Below are 14,899 nucleotides of genomic sequence, written 5' to 3'. Positions count from 1 at the left end.
ATCACTGCAACTCAGTGCCCTTTCTCCTCAAGGGCAAAGTTTAATTATTCTTTCAGAAGTGCAAACTCCTTCAAGCAGTTCTCTTTGCTCCTTATTTTGGTTTCAGCCAGAAGTTGTGAGGTTCTAAATGTTGTAAGGTTCTAAATCTCTGCTTCCAGCAGCACTGACGGAGGCTGTCAGAGGAATTCAAGGTAGAGCTCAGCCTGGAAGACACATGTCACCTGTCTCAGCTTCCCCCTCCCAAGTGTGACATGACAGAGTCCCACAAACCCTGCAGGTGCAGGTGCAGGAGCTGAGAGGGGCAGCTGCCCCTTTGGGTGGTGCCATCCCTCCTAAGAGCTCCTTTCATCCCTGAGAGGTCACCACCCCCAGCCCAGCCTGGACACAGCCTGAGGCCAGAGCCTGTGCCTGTGCTCCCTCCCTCCTGCCTGCAGTATGAGCAAGTACCACCAGTCCTCAGTCATGGAACACCTTTTGGTAGCAATTGAACCCCTTTGGCAGCATGGAACACCTTTTGGTAGCAATTCCCACTGTGATTGATTTGGCCTGCAGAGCAGCCAGCCCTGCATCCCCCATGCAGCTGTACAGCCCTGCTAAATCCCAGCCCCACGTCCCCAGCAGCAGAGCTGGGCCAATGGCACCGTGCTGGAAAGCCTCACACAGCCTCAGGGACAGTGCCAAGTGCTGCTGTATGACAAGTGGGACATGCTGGATGACGTGTTGCAAGTGACATTGCAATTCATGGCTTCAAAGCATCCTCCTCACCAGGCACAGACAGCACCAGGGTGCAGCTGGTGTTTGCCCTGTGGTGCTGTGAGCCGGGATATGACCCATAAGCTTCTGTATTTGCAGGAAATTCCCTCCAACACCACAACACAAACTGATTGCATCACTCAGAGCCCTTGGAAAGCATCTAGAAAGCAACAGGAGCCCACCACTGTCACTTCTAGAGGTCACTGTCCATGAACATGACCACATGAACTCCTTTTTCAGGCTTCTTCCAGCACAAGATGATAAGAAGCAGGCTCACCCCTCCCATTTCATTGGGCAGAGAAGGACTCTGAGCATGCAGAAGAGCAAGGGAAGAGCCTTCCCTGGTGCAGTGTGCCTGACCAGCACAGTGTGACCAGCACTGCACCTTCTGTCACATTCTGTGATTCTTTGAAACCTGCTTGACCCCACTGAGGCAGTGGCAGCATAACAACTTAGAAGCTCAGAAAGAGACTTCTGCTGGTGTGAATACCCATTCCCCAGGAAATCAGTGTATTTACAGCCCCAATTTAAACTGCTGCAAGCACTATCACTAAAAACATATTTGCATTATTATCACTGCACTGAGCAGTTAATTGCTGTACAAATATTTGTGCTGCCCACATTCATCACGAGGGCTGCTGCTGCCTCTGGGTGAACTTACTCAAAATCTGACGCGTTTTCCCAAGACTGGAAGTCTTAAAGGGGATGCCTCTATTTTAATGCTCTGAGCAACACTGAACCAAAATTTCTTTCCACTGAAGTGGATCCAGAGCAATAGGGGACCGTTCACTTCAGAGGAAAAGCATGAAGGGGCAAGACTTTCCAGGCTACATTTTTGGACCAAGAAGTCAGGCTGAACTTACCTTTCCTCTTGTCAGCCCATTGTGACTTATTTGGATTTATCACCAGTCATTCCTACTCCCCTCTCTCCCTCTCTCCACTTTCTTTTTAATTAGGCCACTGAGGCCTTGTTTTTAGAAACCGTCTGGATCCCAACAGAAGCTTTTAAGTCTCAGACATCAAATGGCAGGCAGTTTACTATAGTTAATTATGGTAATTTTTGCTTAGTAGTAGCTTCCCTCTGAAGAGCCAAAACTACTTAGAAAAAGCCCCAGCCTCAGGCATGAATTTCTAAGAACATATTTTTTGTCATTCATTATTTTACAAAGTTAAGTAGCGGTAGAAAGTTAAAATCCAGAAGGGAAAAAAGAGCTGACAGAAAGAATAAGCTTTTGGGGGCCGTACACACGGCCAGACAATATTTGCCTTTTGCAGGCATCAGGCACCGCTGTGCTGAGCTGTCTCCCACAGTGGCCCAGTGACTGTGCTCAGCTGGAAAGGCTGCTCTGAACTGCACAGGAGGACAGGCAGCTCTCCAGCCAGCCCCAGAGCAGGGAAGGCACAAAGGTGTTCTGGAAATTCTCAGAGGAGGAGCATGAGTGAGGCACGTTGTGAGTGCAGTGCGGGTCCCAAGCAGCCAGCCCCGCAGGGATGCCACCCCCTTTGGATGCAGAGCACTGTGTGACCCACTGCAGGACATCCCACAGGTCAGCAGGATCCCAGAAACAACAGGAGACTCCTTCCAAACACTTTTATAGGGAGATCATCTGCAGGAACAGGGCTTTCAAAGTGCCCTGACTGAAGCAGACCCTGCCTCTTGGCATGGATTCAGCCTGTGGGTGAGAATGTTAAAAATTAATATAACTATGGCACTCACAAAAACCATCCACTACAAAGAGGAGGGAGTTGACTCATGCAGGGATGCAGGGTTCTTGCACAAGGAAAAGAGGCACAAGCCCAACAGTGAGGAATTAAGAGCTACTTTCCCAATGTCTTGACAAACCACCACCTCGCTGCCTGCAGGTTATTCAGCCTTGCACAAGCTAAATACCTTGATTTCTGTCCCTGCTTTTTCTGTTGTCAATCAAGAATATCAACCTCTATTTGTTTTCCAGGATTTCCTTCTAGGTTCCCATAGGGGGAAAAAAAAACTTTTTGAAGAGAAGCTTGCCACCTGGAGAGGAAAGGAAAACAGAAGGAGAACTGACAGTTTGCCTTTGATTTCTCTGGCTTCAGAGTCTGGCCAGATAATCTGGGGCTTTAATGCACAGATTCTTTCTTTTATGAAGGGTCTGAAAAGGTGGTGCTTTTATCAATTACCAAAATAGGTAATCTTCAGGTCTGCTTTGCTACTGATGAGTTTGTTTCATCTTCAGACTCTTTTAGGTAGTTTAGCATTTCATCTGGGAATCCAGAAACCACTGGGAGCAGTTGAAATCAAACTTTCAAATTTTATATTTGATGGGTTCAGAGGTATGCATAAGAATGTAAAATCCAAGTTCAGAGCTTCCTGAATAACCCATCTCAGCACTGAAAGAAAGGAGGGGAAAATATATGTGTGTTCTAATTTAATCAAAAAACAAGCATCCAAGCAATCACTGTGGTCCTTTCCAGAAGTTCTCATTCTGTGGATGCTGCAGCTGTTTGTTTGCCAAGTGGTTTGAACAGCTTAATCATTGTTTAGTGTAAAAGAAAGTAATTGATTTTTGAATTTACACTGAGACATTACACAGCACTGAGAAGACTGCCTAGATTTCCAAAACATCTTTTAAAATAGTTTGTCTTTTTCAGCAAAGTAGATCTGGGTCTCTGCCTACTTTCAGACAATGAAATTCTGGCTCTCATCAAGCTTCTTTCTATGCAAACATGACTAGGTTTCAGATCAAATATATCTGGTGCTTTTTAATGCATACCTAATGCACAAGAAAGTTAGATGGCCCCATGGTCCCTTCCAGCCCTATTCTGTGCAGCTCTGGAGTAAACACTGGGCTTGTTTGTCCTTTCACCCCTTCCTTGAATGCTACAATCAATCCAGAGGGCCACCAAGCAGTGGACAAGAATCTGGCATTGGGACTCAGAGCTCCATCAAAGCCCTGAGTGCCCAGGGGGTTTCACAGCCTCCAGCCCCTCCAGCCATGGTTACAGCTGGAGGGCTCATGCCAAGCACCAGAGTCTGTGGGACAATGGGCAGGCTGGTGTGCTTTATGGATTTGTGGCACTGCAGGGAAAAGGAGCAGTGGAAAAGATGCCAGCTGGCAGGGATAAAGCTGAGGAGTTCCCTTTCCCAGGCCACACAGCTCCACTGCCCAAGCTGAGACCTTTTCTTTCAGCAGTCACGGGCTGTGACATTTCCCTTCTGTGACAATTAGGGAATCCAGCCGGCCCCTGCAAGAAAACATAAGGACAGCTCCTGGAACAGCAGCAGTGGTAGGACCAGCTGTGCTACAGGGAAAACAATCCATGGCAAACTGCAAAACCCATCCAACCCCCAGGAGCAAAGCCCAAGGATCATTTGTTTGTGATCCCTCATGCCTCACAGCCAGCTCTGCTTTCCCAGGACAGAGCCTGTCTCCTGCCACACTCCTTTACAACAGATTTTTGGAGTCTTAAACACCCCACCCCAGCCCCACCAAAACAAAAAAAAAAAATAAAAGACCAAACCTTACAGGTAAGCACATCAATCAAAATTACAGGAAAAGTAAAAACTCAGATAGCCTAAAAATTCCCCTTGGAGAAACCCACAGGGCTCAGCTATCCAGATACACTCACTTCTGCAAATTCACACAGGATGAGAGCAATTCCTGCAGCACCACTTCTCACATCACACTTCAATTCTTCCACTTCAGAATTAGAAGATTAGAGGACATAAAAAACACCCACGTCATGCTAATATCTATCTCTCAAATAGATCAAGGTACTTTATATAGAATAGCTCAAAGAGAGTGATAACAAGGTCCAGGCCTGTGCTAAACATCAGTGGAGAAATCTCAAAGCACTGTGTACAGACACTTCTGCTCTGAGGTCAGCAGGCACACCAGGAATTTCAGTTGTCTCTTCCAGTTCTTGCTTCCCAAATTCTGCAGTGCACATTCAAGAGCAGCAGAGGCAACTACCCGTGATTGGGGCTTTGTTCACCCTCCTCACAACCTGCCCCACTCCTGCCTGTGGCTTCAATACCCAGCACACAAAAGATGACAAGACTTGGCCATTGCCTCCTGAGTTGTCATCAAAAATCCTCCTCTCTCATTAACCAGGGCCCTCCTTCATGCCACTGCCAACCAGAGCATGGCTTTCCTCTTACTGAGCAGCCCAAACTGAAAGAGCTGCCTCCTGCTTCCCACAGCTGAGAAAGAGCATATGGCAAGTCAGGGAAAGATTTCCCTTTCTCTGTCCTTTCAGCAATGCCATCACATTCTAACTACAATATGCTCCTTGGGGCCAGGGGAAAGGATTTCCATGTGTCCCACTTCATAACATGCATTGGGGCTGGGGATAGAAAGACAGAAGTAATCTCACTATAGGGGTGAGATCAGTGTTTTGTTGGAATGTGCCAGTCCCCACATCACACAGTTCTGCAAGGCCTTGGCAAAGGACACCTAAAAGCCCCTGGGTTTGTGTCATTTGTCCTGAAGCTGAAGTCATTTGTCCACAGAGCAATGGAGAGCCCTCTTCTTCTGGAACAATCAAACAAAAAAAGCAACAAAAACAACCCAAATAGAACATGTACTGCATGAGTGCCAGCCCTTGACTGAGTACATCCCAGGGTTTCTTGCAACAGGCACATGGTTAGCAAGTGGGAAAGTACCAAAAGTTATCTGTGGACAGATGGCAAAGCCTCCCCAGGCTCACAGGTCCTGTGTTTGTGAAGTACCCTGCCCTTCTAATCACTGCCCAGCCTACAAGCAAGAGCTTCCTGTATCAAAGCAGCAAGATGAGCTCCTGCCTAATTAAAATTAACCAACTATGTTGTGCAACAGCTCATTCATTCATTTTGATATGCATAACTAAATAATCATTGCAGGTGTATGCAAAAGAGGCTCTAGCTTAATAGGCTCCCTATTTTGTTTGTTTTTGACCAGAACAATTGCCTATGAAGAAAAATCAGAGAGCTTTAGGCAGTTATTATTGTTAAAAAACACATTTTGGGGGAGAAAGGAATTTGCAGTGGAAAAAAGAAGTCTCATTTGAATAACAAAACAATTTTTGTTGATTTCATTGTTGTTTATGAGCTATTTAAACCCAGGGGTGGGTAGAAAAGGAGAAATAAGAGGAATTTACTGACAAACATGTTTTAAACAGCACCAATGATGAAAATCCCATCTTGAGTTTGAGCAGTGAGTAGCACATCACACAGTTTCTAGGAAGGACATTTAGGAGAACGTAATGAGACATGAAAACATTGCAACAAGTGGTATTTTTCAAAATAAACACAATATTTCCTACCCTTTGAGCTCTTTCATCTTTTAATTTATTCAGCCAAACTTGCCATCCTCACTGTTATAAAGGTTTGCAGAACAAGATGGCATTTAGCTTCCTCCCCTCGACTCGCGGCGAGCGGCGTCCAGTGCAGAGCTGGAAGCACGTGAGGAGCCCCAGGGAGCCCAGCAAACCCCACTCCCTCCTGCTCACACAGCCTGGAGAGGGTGGGAGCTGAGCTCTGCAGCCCACAAGCCAACAGAGAAAGAGGAACCTGCTGGAACAAGCAGTGGGGTTGGAGAAGCACACCAGGAAAGGAGGCAGCAGTGCCTGCACACCACGCTGCCCTGCAGAGCAGAGAGCTCTGAGCTGGACATCAGCCCTGTAACTGATGCATCTGGGAATAAATAACACCCAGGCACTGCTCACACCTCTCAGATCAGTCTTCTGCACTACCATGAATCTGTTGCTTAAAATCTCTTCTGGTTCAACCATTGCTATTCTGTTTCTCTGTAAGATTTCACTTAAGTGATTTTTACTCACTCTGTGTGAAATAGCTTTGAGACCAGTTCAGTTTCCATCTTTAGGCTACATATAAAACATCTGCAGTTTAACAGCACAGCATTCATAGCATGAAACAAGCTGGGCACCTAAAGGTCAGGGGTTCCTCTCCAGAGCAGCTCCTCATGCAGAAGGAAGAGACCAGTGTCACCCCCATCACCTGGACACACAGCCAGCCAGGAAGTCAGTGGTGGGAAAGCACCAGGCAAAGCACCACAGGTGTTGTGGCATTCTACATGGAAATGTGTGCACACAGAGGTCTTTGAATTTCAAAAGTTTCTCACACTTTTAGAAAAATTAATGTGCCTTTTCTGCTCTTAGGAGTTAGTCATGCTTGCTTTTATGTTGTGGGTTTTTTCTGGGTTTGGGGTTTTGGGTTTTTTTTAACTAATAAAATTACTTATTGAGACATTTCACAAGATATGTTCGCAACATTTAAATTACAAAGACCTATCATCCTTGACAGGGATATTCAACATGTTTTGATATAAAAATTAAAGAAAAAAAGGAAGATAATTCTTTATATAAAAAGGGGAAAACGCATTTCAGATAATTGCTTCACAAGTGATGACTTGTTATAAATGGATCAGTGCTTTCCTGCAAAGAAATACCCAAAGATATTCCTAATTAGCAGTAAGCTAATTACCACAAAGCCTCCCGTGTTCAGCACTGACATGCTAAATCACCCCCGCCTGCAATTTCTGGAGCTTCACAAAAGCCAGAAGTGGGAAGGAAGAAGGAGCAGTGAGAGGAGTCCCCGCCTGCTCTCCTGGGAACTGCAGCTCCCGCTGCTCCGAGCAGTCCTGGCAGGACCTGGCACCTCCCTCCCTCCCCAGCCCTCCCTCCAGCCCAGCCCCATCCCTTCCCCCTCACCCTCTGTGCCCACCACTGCTCTTTTCTCACACCTGTGCACCATGGTTTCCCCTGTGCTGGTTTCATTTGCTCTAGCCTGGGTATTCCAGCAGCACAAGGCAGCCAGAGCCGTCCTTTAGAAGCTTTTCCAGCCTGCCCATCAATGAGACAAGGGCATTGTTTTAGCCAGGGGAAAAGAAAAAATAGAGCATTTGGTGTGCAATATTTGAAAGGTGTTTTGAGTTGGCTGCTTGGTTTTTTCCTAAAGAAGTTCCCAAAGAAGCAAGCAAACAAAAATAAACCAATTTTCTTTCCATTTTTAAACACTGAGGTATTTCAAGATATCCCCATTAAACCCTATCCTAATCTCCACAACTCACAAGAGAGAAAATGAGGTGATGAAAAAGGCAGGAAATGAACCTGAAAAAGCTGCAAAGTCCAAATGTTTGAATTTCAACTTTTTATAATGGTTTTGTTTTGTTTTGTTTTGTTTTTTAAATAGAAACAAACTAGATTTAACTTTGTTAAAAAACAGCTCACACCGTGGGCCAGTCTGTCTGCATCCCACCTTGTTTGCACCCTCCTCCACAACCTTTTAAGCTGGGCACTTTTGAAAGAAGTGCTGAAGGGAATCTGCTGTCTGCCCTCACCAGAGCCATGCAGCTGTGGCTGCAGAGATCCCTTGTGCTCATCCACAACAGACACATCCAGAGGGAAAGGGGCTTTGCTCCTGAGGGATGGGCAGGTCAGCCCTCCCAATCCCTCAGCATTCCTATGGGCCAGGAAAATGCCACGAGGCTGCTCAAGGCTGATGTGGGGAACACAGCCTTGTCCTCTGCCCAGGGAAGAACAAGGAGGAGCACAGGAGCTACTGCCAGTGTTCCACAGGGAGCCAGAATTCCCCATCCCTGGCAGCATTTACTCACTTGGAGCACCAGGCAGGATCAGGGCTCAGCTGTGCAATGAAAGCAGGAGACACACTCTGACACCACACTGTCTCCATCAGGGTAAGTCCAGGTTTTATTGACCTGAGATGCATTGGTTGGCACCTGATTGACAGCTGCAAATCCAAGCCCCGAAGTTTTTGGGGTCCCCCTCCCTGCCTTGTGTCTGTGTGTGCTCTTTGTTTTGTCACACTGAGAACCAATGGGCAGCTGTTGCCATCACTTAAGTGCCACTGAACTAAACAAATTCCATTCGGAAGCTGTGCCACAGGCTCCACTACGTGACCTGAAACAATCCCATGCATCAAATCCCACTGCTTTTACCATCTTTACTTCTTGCAAGGGATTGGAAGTGTAAAGCAATCTGAAAAAGTGAATGTTTTGCAGATCAGACACTGCTCGTTGCAGAACCTTACAGCTCCTAAATTATTAATATTAAAAATGAGGTGTCCCAGAGCTGCTCATTTCTGGAGGAGGGAGAGTGGGAGGGGGGTAAGAAGAAAGTATTGTGCTGTTACAGGTTATTTTTATCCAATGTTTCTATGCTTCTGTCATTAGCTAATTGATGACACAGCCTGTTTAATATTATGTCTGCCTTTGTTATTTATAGCTCACCAATTACTGTAGTACCTAGGTGCTACTAACAAGCTGTTCTCAGATGAATTTGGATGCTCATGAGTGGATTCTTTGGCACAAGAAGTGAAATTCCCTTGAAGTTAGATGCTTCATACTAGCCAAGGATTTATTGGCCAGCCCACTTAACCATGCATGGTGATGCTGGATCCCAGTTCATTGCATAGTGCAACAGCAGCCACCCCCAGGCACCCTCAACATTTCTGCTGCACCAGGGGTGTCTGAGACACAATTCTGCAGTGAGACACTCCTGAGTATCATCATTTCCTTGAGCAGACCCTGGAGCACTCGCACCAAACTTTCAGATATTTGATCCAAATGCAAAATCCCTGAGAGAGGGAGAGAAGGGGAGCCAATTTCCAGGCAGATTTCCAAGTTCAATACCTCCCAAATATCAATGAGATCTTTTTAGGGGAATTCACAGCACTGAGCCATGGCATCATAAGCTCTGTGAGGTTTTGCACTTGTGGCAGATGGCACTGACCTTTGGGCAGTGCTGATGAGAGAGAAGTGGTACTATGCACACTCAGAGCAACATCTGAATGTCAAAACTGTTCTCAACCCTGACAGACACCAAACAGCTCAGTTCGACCTTTGTCCAGAACCTCTCATTGCTGCAGTACATTAGCAGGGAAAAAATGTGTCCCAGACATATTATTTTGTCTTTCTAGCACAGCTACCCTACAGCTTCCATCTGATGATGGCACAGCACAGGCCCAAGGACACAATGCTCACTAAGAGCTTCCTGTTTGAGATGCAGGTCCCTCGGGCTGTGAGCCACCAGCAGGTTCTGTTGGTTTGTGGGACTCAGTAGCACAAGGATCAAACAATTCAACACCCATCAGGAACAATCCCCAGACAAGAGCCTACCTTCTTCCAAGTCCTACAGGTGGCATGCACAGGAGGGGTTACCTGCAGTAAAATGGCAATTTTCTGTAACTGTAAACAATGTCAATGCCTGTGTATTTCATTCCTGCCTTTACTGAGTAAATCTGAGAAATAATGAAACATGTGGAGAACATTTGAACTTCTATTGTACTGGGTAAAAGCTATATAACATTAACAAATCAAAAAGCATTACTTCCCAAATAGCAAAATGCCAGGCCATTTACATTAGCCATGCTCAGATTCCTGCTGTGATTGGTGTGTAATTGTCCATCAGCAAGGAACAATCTCTCAAAATTAGTGCTTGTCACAGAGCTCACAGACTGCCTAGAGCTGCACTTACCAGGGCTTATAGCCTGAAATGCACACAAGTCTGCTTTTAACCCCAAATGTAAGAACAGCATTTCCAGTGCATTCTCTCTGTAGCTGCCCCCTGCCTCCTTTTCATTTCTCTTTCATGAGGGAAAGTAGTTTGGCCTTAAAAAATATATATAAAAATTAAAAAATCTTTCTTTCACAGGTCAGGCATGTTGTGAAACAGCTTCATGTGACCCACAGATTGCTGCCCCCACAAGATCCATGGGGCCTCCAGGAGCTTGTGTATCACAGTACAAAGCTGCAGACGCTGTAGGGAAGAGACAAGGCATGAGACAGCCCTGAGGCTCAGTGGCAGCTGAAGGGGACATTCCCTTCCCACCACCAAGCCAGCTCCTCAAGGCAGCCAGTGTCACAAAGCTTGGTCTGGCCAGGACCTCCCCCATCAGAAGCAAACACTCCAGCACCAAGGCATTAGCTGCTAAGAGCACCTCGCTCTTGCAAGTTTTGTTAAAATAAGGATTTGAGGAGTTTCAGTTTCAAGAGGCTGACAGATTCTGCCAAAATGCATTTAGTTAGAAAACTCCCAACCAGCTGTGATAGCATTCAAAATTTCTTTGAATTTTCTTTTTCATTCACCGAGACTGTTGGTATTTTTAAGCTAGAAAGTGACTGAGAAAAGTTTATAAACCTCCAACATAGCTTCCTTTAGCAGCAGCTCCCCAGCAGGAGAAACAATAGCCTTAATTTTAAAAGGGAAGGGGGAAGGCTACAGAAACATCAATGGAAAAGATTAGGTGGACTGCTGAGAAAAAGAGCACAATTAGCTCCTGTCAACACCCAAATTATTTCTGTGGGATCTTCAAGCTAAGGCAGTGATGGAGCAACAGTGTCAGTCTGTGGAGAAAGTAGCTTTGTCCTTTTTCTTAATCCAGTGCATAGCCAGTGCCAGAGCCTGGTCTCCAGAATTTTACCCCCTCTGAGGTTGCTCTGTTTCATGCCTTGTTTCCCCTGGCTCTTATTCCCCTCTAAGCTTTCCTGGTCTCTAAGAGCACACAAACATTTGTGGGGCTCTTCAGAAGCTTACAAGCCTCCCACAAGCACCCAGAATAAACTAATCTCTAGCAATTAAAAGGAGGCATTTTGCTGCTTTCAGTTGGTTGCAGAAGAAAGCAGAGGAGTGGTTCTGCTTTCTCTCAGTACTCATATCACAGAATTGTCAGCAATTATCAGCAGAGGAATTGGCACAATAGATCAAAACTGGAGCCTGAGTAGCCTCTACCCAGACAGACTTTTCAGGTAGAGCAAATCAAAGTAAAGGGCAAGGTCCTGGAGAAGTATTTGCTTTAGCAGCTCAGCCTTAATCCGTCAGCAGCTCCCTCCAAGGCGTGTTGGAGGACAGAGCCAGAAGAGCTGGGTCCCTCTGGGAGCTCTCCTCCCAGCAGGGCACTCAGAGTGACATCCTCTGTGCAGGGCACTCAGAGTGACATCCTCTGTGCAGGGCACTCAGAGTGACATCCTCTGGCAGGGCACTCAGAGTCCCATCCTCTGTGCAGGGCACTCAGAGTCCCATCCTCTGTGCAGGGCACTCAGAGTGACATCCTCTGTGCAGGGCACTCAGAGTCACATCCTCTGTGCACTCGGGGCTGGGCTCAGGGCCGGACTGACAGCACACCCCTGGCACTGTGGGGAGCAGCGAGGGAGGAGCAGCGGCTGCCCCGGAGGCGGCGATTCTCGATTCTCGATTCTCGATTCTCTCTGCCGCAGCAGCCCTGCCCCAGCCTGCCGTGACCGCAGCGCTCGGGCTCCCTGACATGAGCACCAAAAGGAGCAGCACAGGCACTGAGCCTGCTGGAAAAGAGGGATCAGCACCTGCCCTGAGTCTGGAGAAAGGCAGATCTGTCCTGGCATCAGTCCCCTCTGCTTGTGCACGGTGTAACCAGAGGGCAGAAGAGCCTGGAGCATCTGGGGACAGCACGAGTTATGCCTGAGTGTCTCTGACTCTGCTGCAGCCCTGGTTTCAGGGTGCTCCTGCAACCTTCCATGAGCCATTCTCCAGGACGTGCCGTCTCCACAGCAGCCTCAGCAAGGACTGAGCATCTCCTGTGTTGTAACCTTTTTACCAGGCTGGGCAAAGAAGGATCCTGCCACAGCTGCAGTGGCCAGTTCACCCAACAGGTGCACAGCAGCCTCAGGATAAAGCTCCTGACCTTCCTGGGCTCTGGGGGCTTTGTTCAGAGAGCACCATCCATCACCTCTATCCAAATCATGCTTCCAAGTGGGCACACAGGGAAGGACATGAGAAAGGACAGCCCAGCTGCACCAAATCAGGAGAAGGAGAAGTAAAAACCAGAAAAGAGCACTACAGGTTTTACTTCAGTCTGATAGGGCTAAATAATCCCCCTGAGCTGAATCAGAGGTCTGGAGGAGCTGAACAGGGATGTGCTGACACACCTTGGCGCTGTGTGTTCGAGGATGGATGGAGAAGAGCTCCCCCATGGCTGGTACAAGGCTGCTCCCCACCATTTGCCCCAGCTCCTGGACACTTTCTGTCTCAGGCAGGACACTGGGCAGGATGTCCCCCCCTTACACTGCAACACCCTCATCCCCTGCTCTTTGGCCAGCACCTGCTGCTCTGGGGCTCACACCAGTGCAAGTCTGCAGAGAGGAGCTGACACCAGCACCAGCATCCTGCCCTGCCTGCAGTTCCTTTGCTCTGCATTTTGCACAGCCCAGACAACCCAGTGCAGCAACTGGAACCTGAGCTAGATTAATGGCCAAGCTTTTCCTCAGGATTAATCACCCTTAGATGTGTTGCATGAGACTGCCACAGCCTCCACGGCTGGTGAGGTATTTGCTGTCTCAACTCATTGGGAGTCAGGAAAATGAAGCAGCTGTGTGAGGTATCCCATTACTTAGACAGTTTGTGCTGAACCTGAAGTACCTCACAGGGAGACAGCCAAGAATTCTTCCTTCTGTTTTAACAGTCCTGCCCCTCGTCATAGTGTAGGAGTCTGAAAAATTACAACAAAAATCCTCTACAAAGACAGTAAAAGTGTCCATTACTGCCCTATGCAAATTCATTTCCAGTGGAGAAGCCCTCAATACAGTCTTTTTTTTTTTTTAATGTGACCTTTAGCTATAAAACGGATTTTTCCCGGGGTTATGTCAGCAGCATGTCCAATTCCTTGCACAGATATTCCATTCAAGGAATGCACAGGGTTGGGGCAGAGGCAGGGCAGGTTAACTCTGCTAAATTCATCACACCAGAGAAGCTGAAGGAGACAGGGCTGAGACAGACAAAGCTCCACGGATATTCAGGGCAGTGCCTGGGTGTTCATCTTGGTTATGAGAGGGGAGAGCCAGCAAAGCTGCAGGATTGCAGTTCTTGGAAGAGGTCAGCTCCTTCCCTGCACTGGGGCTCTCTGGAGATGCTGGAGCAGCAGGAATCTGAGACTGGAGATGCTAAACCGAGTGCAACCATTCAAACTTTTCTAATTTACCTCAGTGCAGTTTGCTCTCCTCCAAGCTATTGAGCTTGGAAGGGGAGAGCAGGCCAGAGAGGAGCCTGCAGTTTGAATTCCAGACCAAAGAGGTTTGATGCAAACTTCAAACAAAAACATCACTGTCACATCCACCACCAGCCTGCATTTCATCCACCAGCAGGAAAAAAAATTAATCAAATAACTTTCAACTTGAGAGAGGCTTCCAGAAACCTCCCAAGAAACAACTCCAGTAGGGATGGACCTCCAAGCCCACCCCTGGCCAGGGGCTCCTGCACAAGGAAATCCTGGTGCACAGCCAGCCCTGCCCTGCAAGGGCCACTGAAATTCAGCCCCTTACAGCAGGACTCTGCAGCCACACCACAGCACACCACAAGGGCACAGAGCCACCTTCCTACTGCTTAGACACCTCTTCATCACATCTCTTTCCCTGCTGCTCCTCCCTGCACTCTTACCCCCTGCCCTCTCTTCCCTCACCTCATCTCGTTTCTCTCTTCCCCTCAAACCTGCAGCTCCCACACAATGTATTTTGATGTATATTAAGGATAAAAGAACCAGAAAACAAGGGTGGGAGTCCTGCTCCAAAAGGAAAATAAAAAAAAGGAAAAAAAACCCCAGCCCCCCTACCCTTACAGTGAGAGCAGAGGGGTGCATGCAGCCACCAGCAGCAGCCCCCAAATCCAGGCTGGAAGGTCACGAGCCCTACAGGCTGGTGCAGTTACCCCTGTGTGCTGGGTACTCCAGGGAACCTTGGCAGCACACCATGTGTGTGTCTTTTAAATATCTGCTGTGCATGGGTTCATCACCAACACAATTATCCTCTAAGTATTTATGTCATTTGCCACAGCCCTCCTCAATAAATCAGACTGCAGCATCAACATCAAACCATAAGGGAAGATCATTTTATACAGAAAAGCAGTGCTTTAAAATTGCTTATGACTGCTGTATTAAATAAAATAATAAAAATAAAAACTACTCATAGCTCCAAAACAGTGATGATTTTGCCTTTAAAAATGATTTAGATATTAAAGAAAAATAATATCCCCAGAGGGGATAATTGCAAAAATGCAACAAAATAAAATAAAAATTCGGCAGAGGATGGGAAAATACATCTTCAGCTCTGTAGACCAGAGCTTTCCTATCCTAAACACACAGCAGTGCTGAGGAGCAGCATGTTGGCATAGCTGTGCTGTTTTC

This window comes from Fringilla coelebs, assembly GCF_963513975.1.
Source record: "Fringilla coelebs genome assembly, chromosome: 8".
Lineage (NCBI taxonomy): Eukaryota > Metazoa > Chordata > Aves > Passeriformes > Fringillidae > Fringilla > Fringilla coelebs.
Note: the sequence above shows the minus strand (reverse complement) of the source record.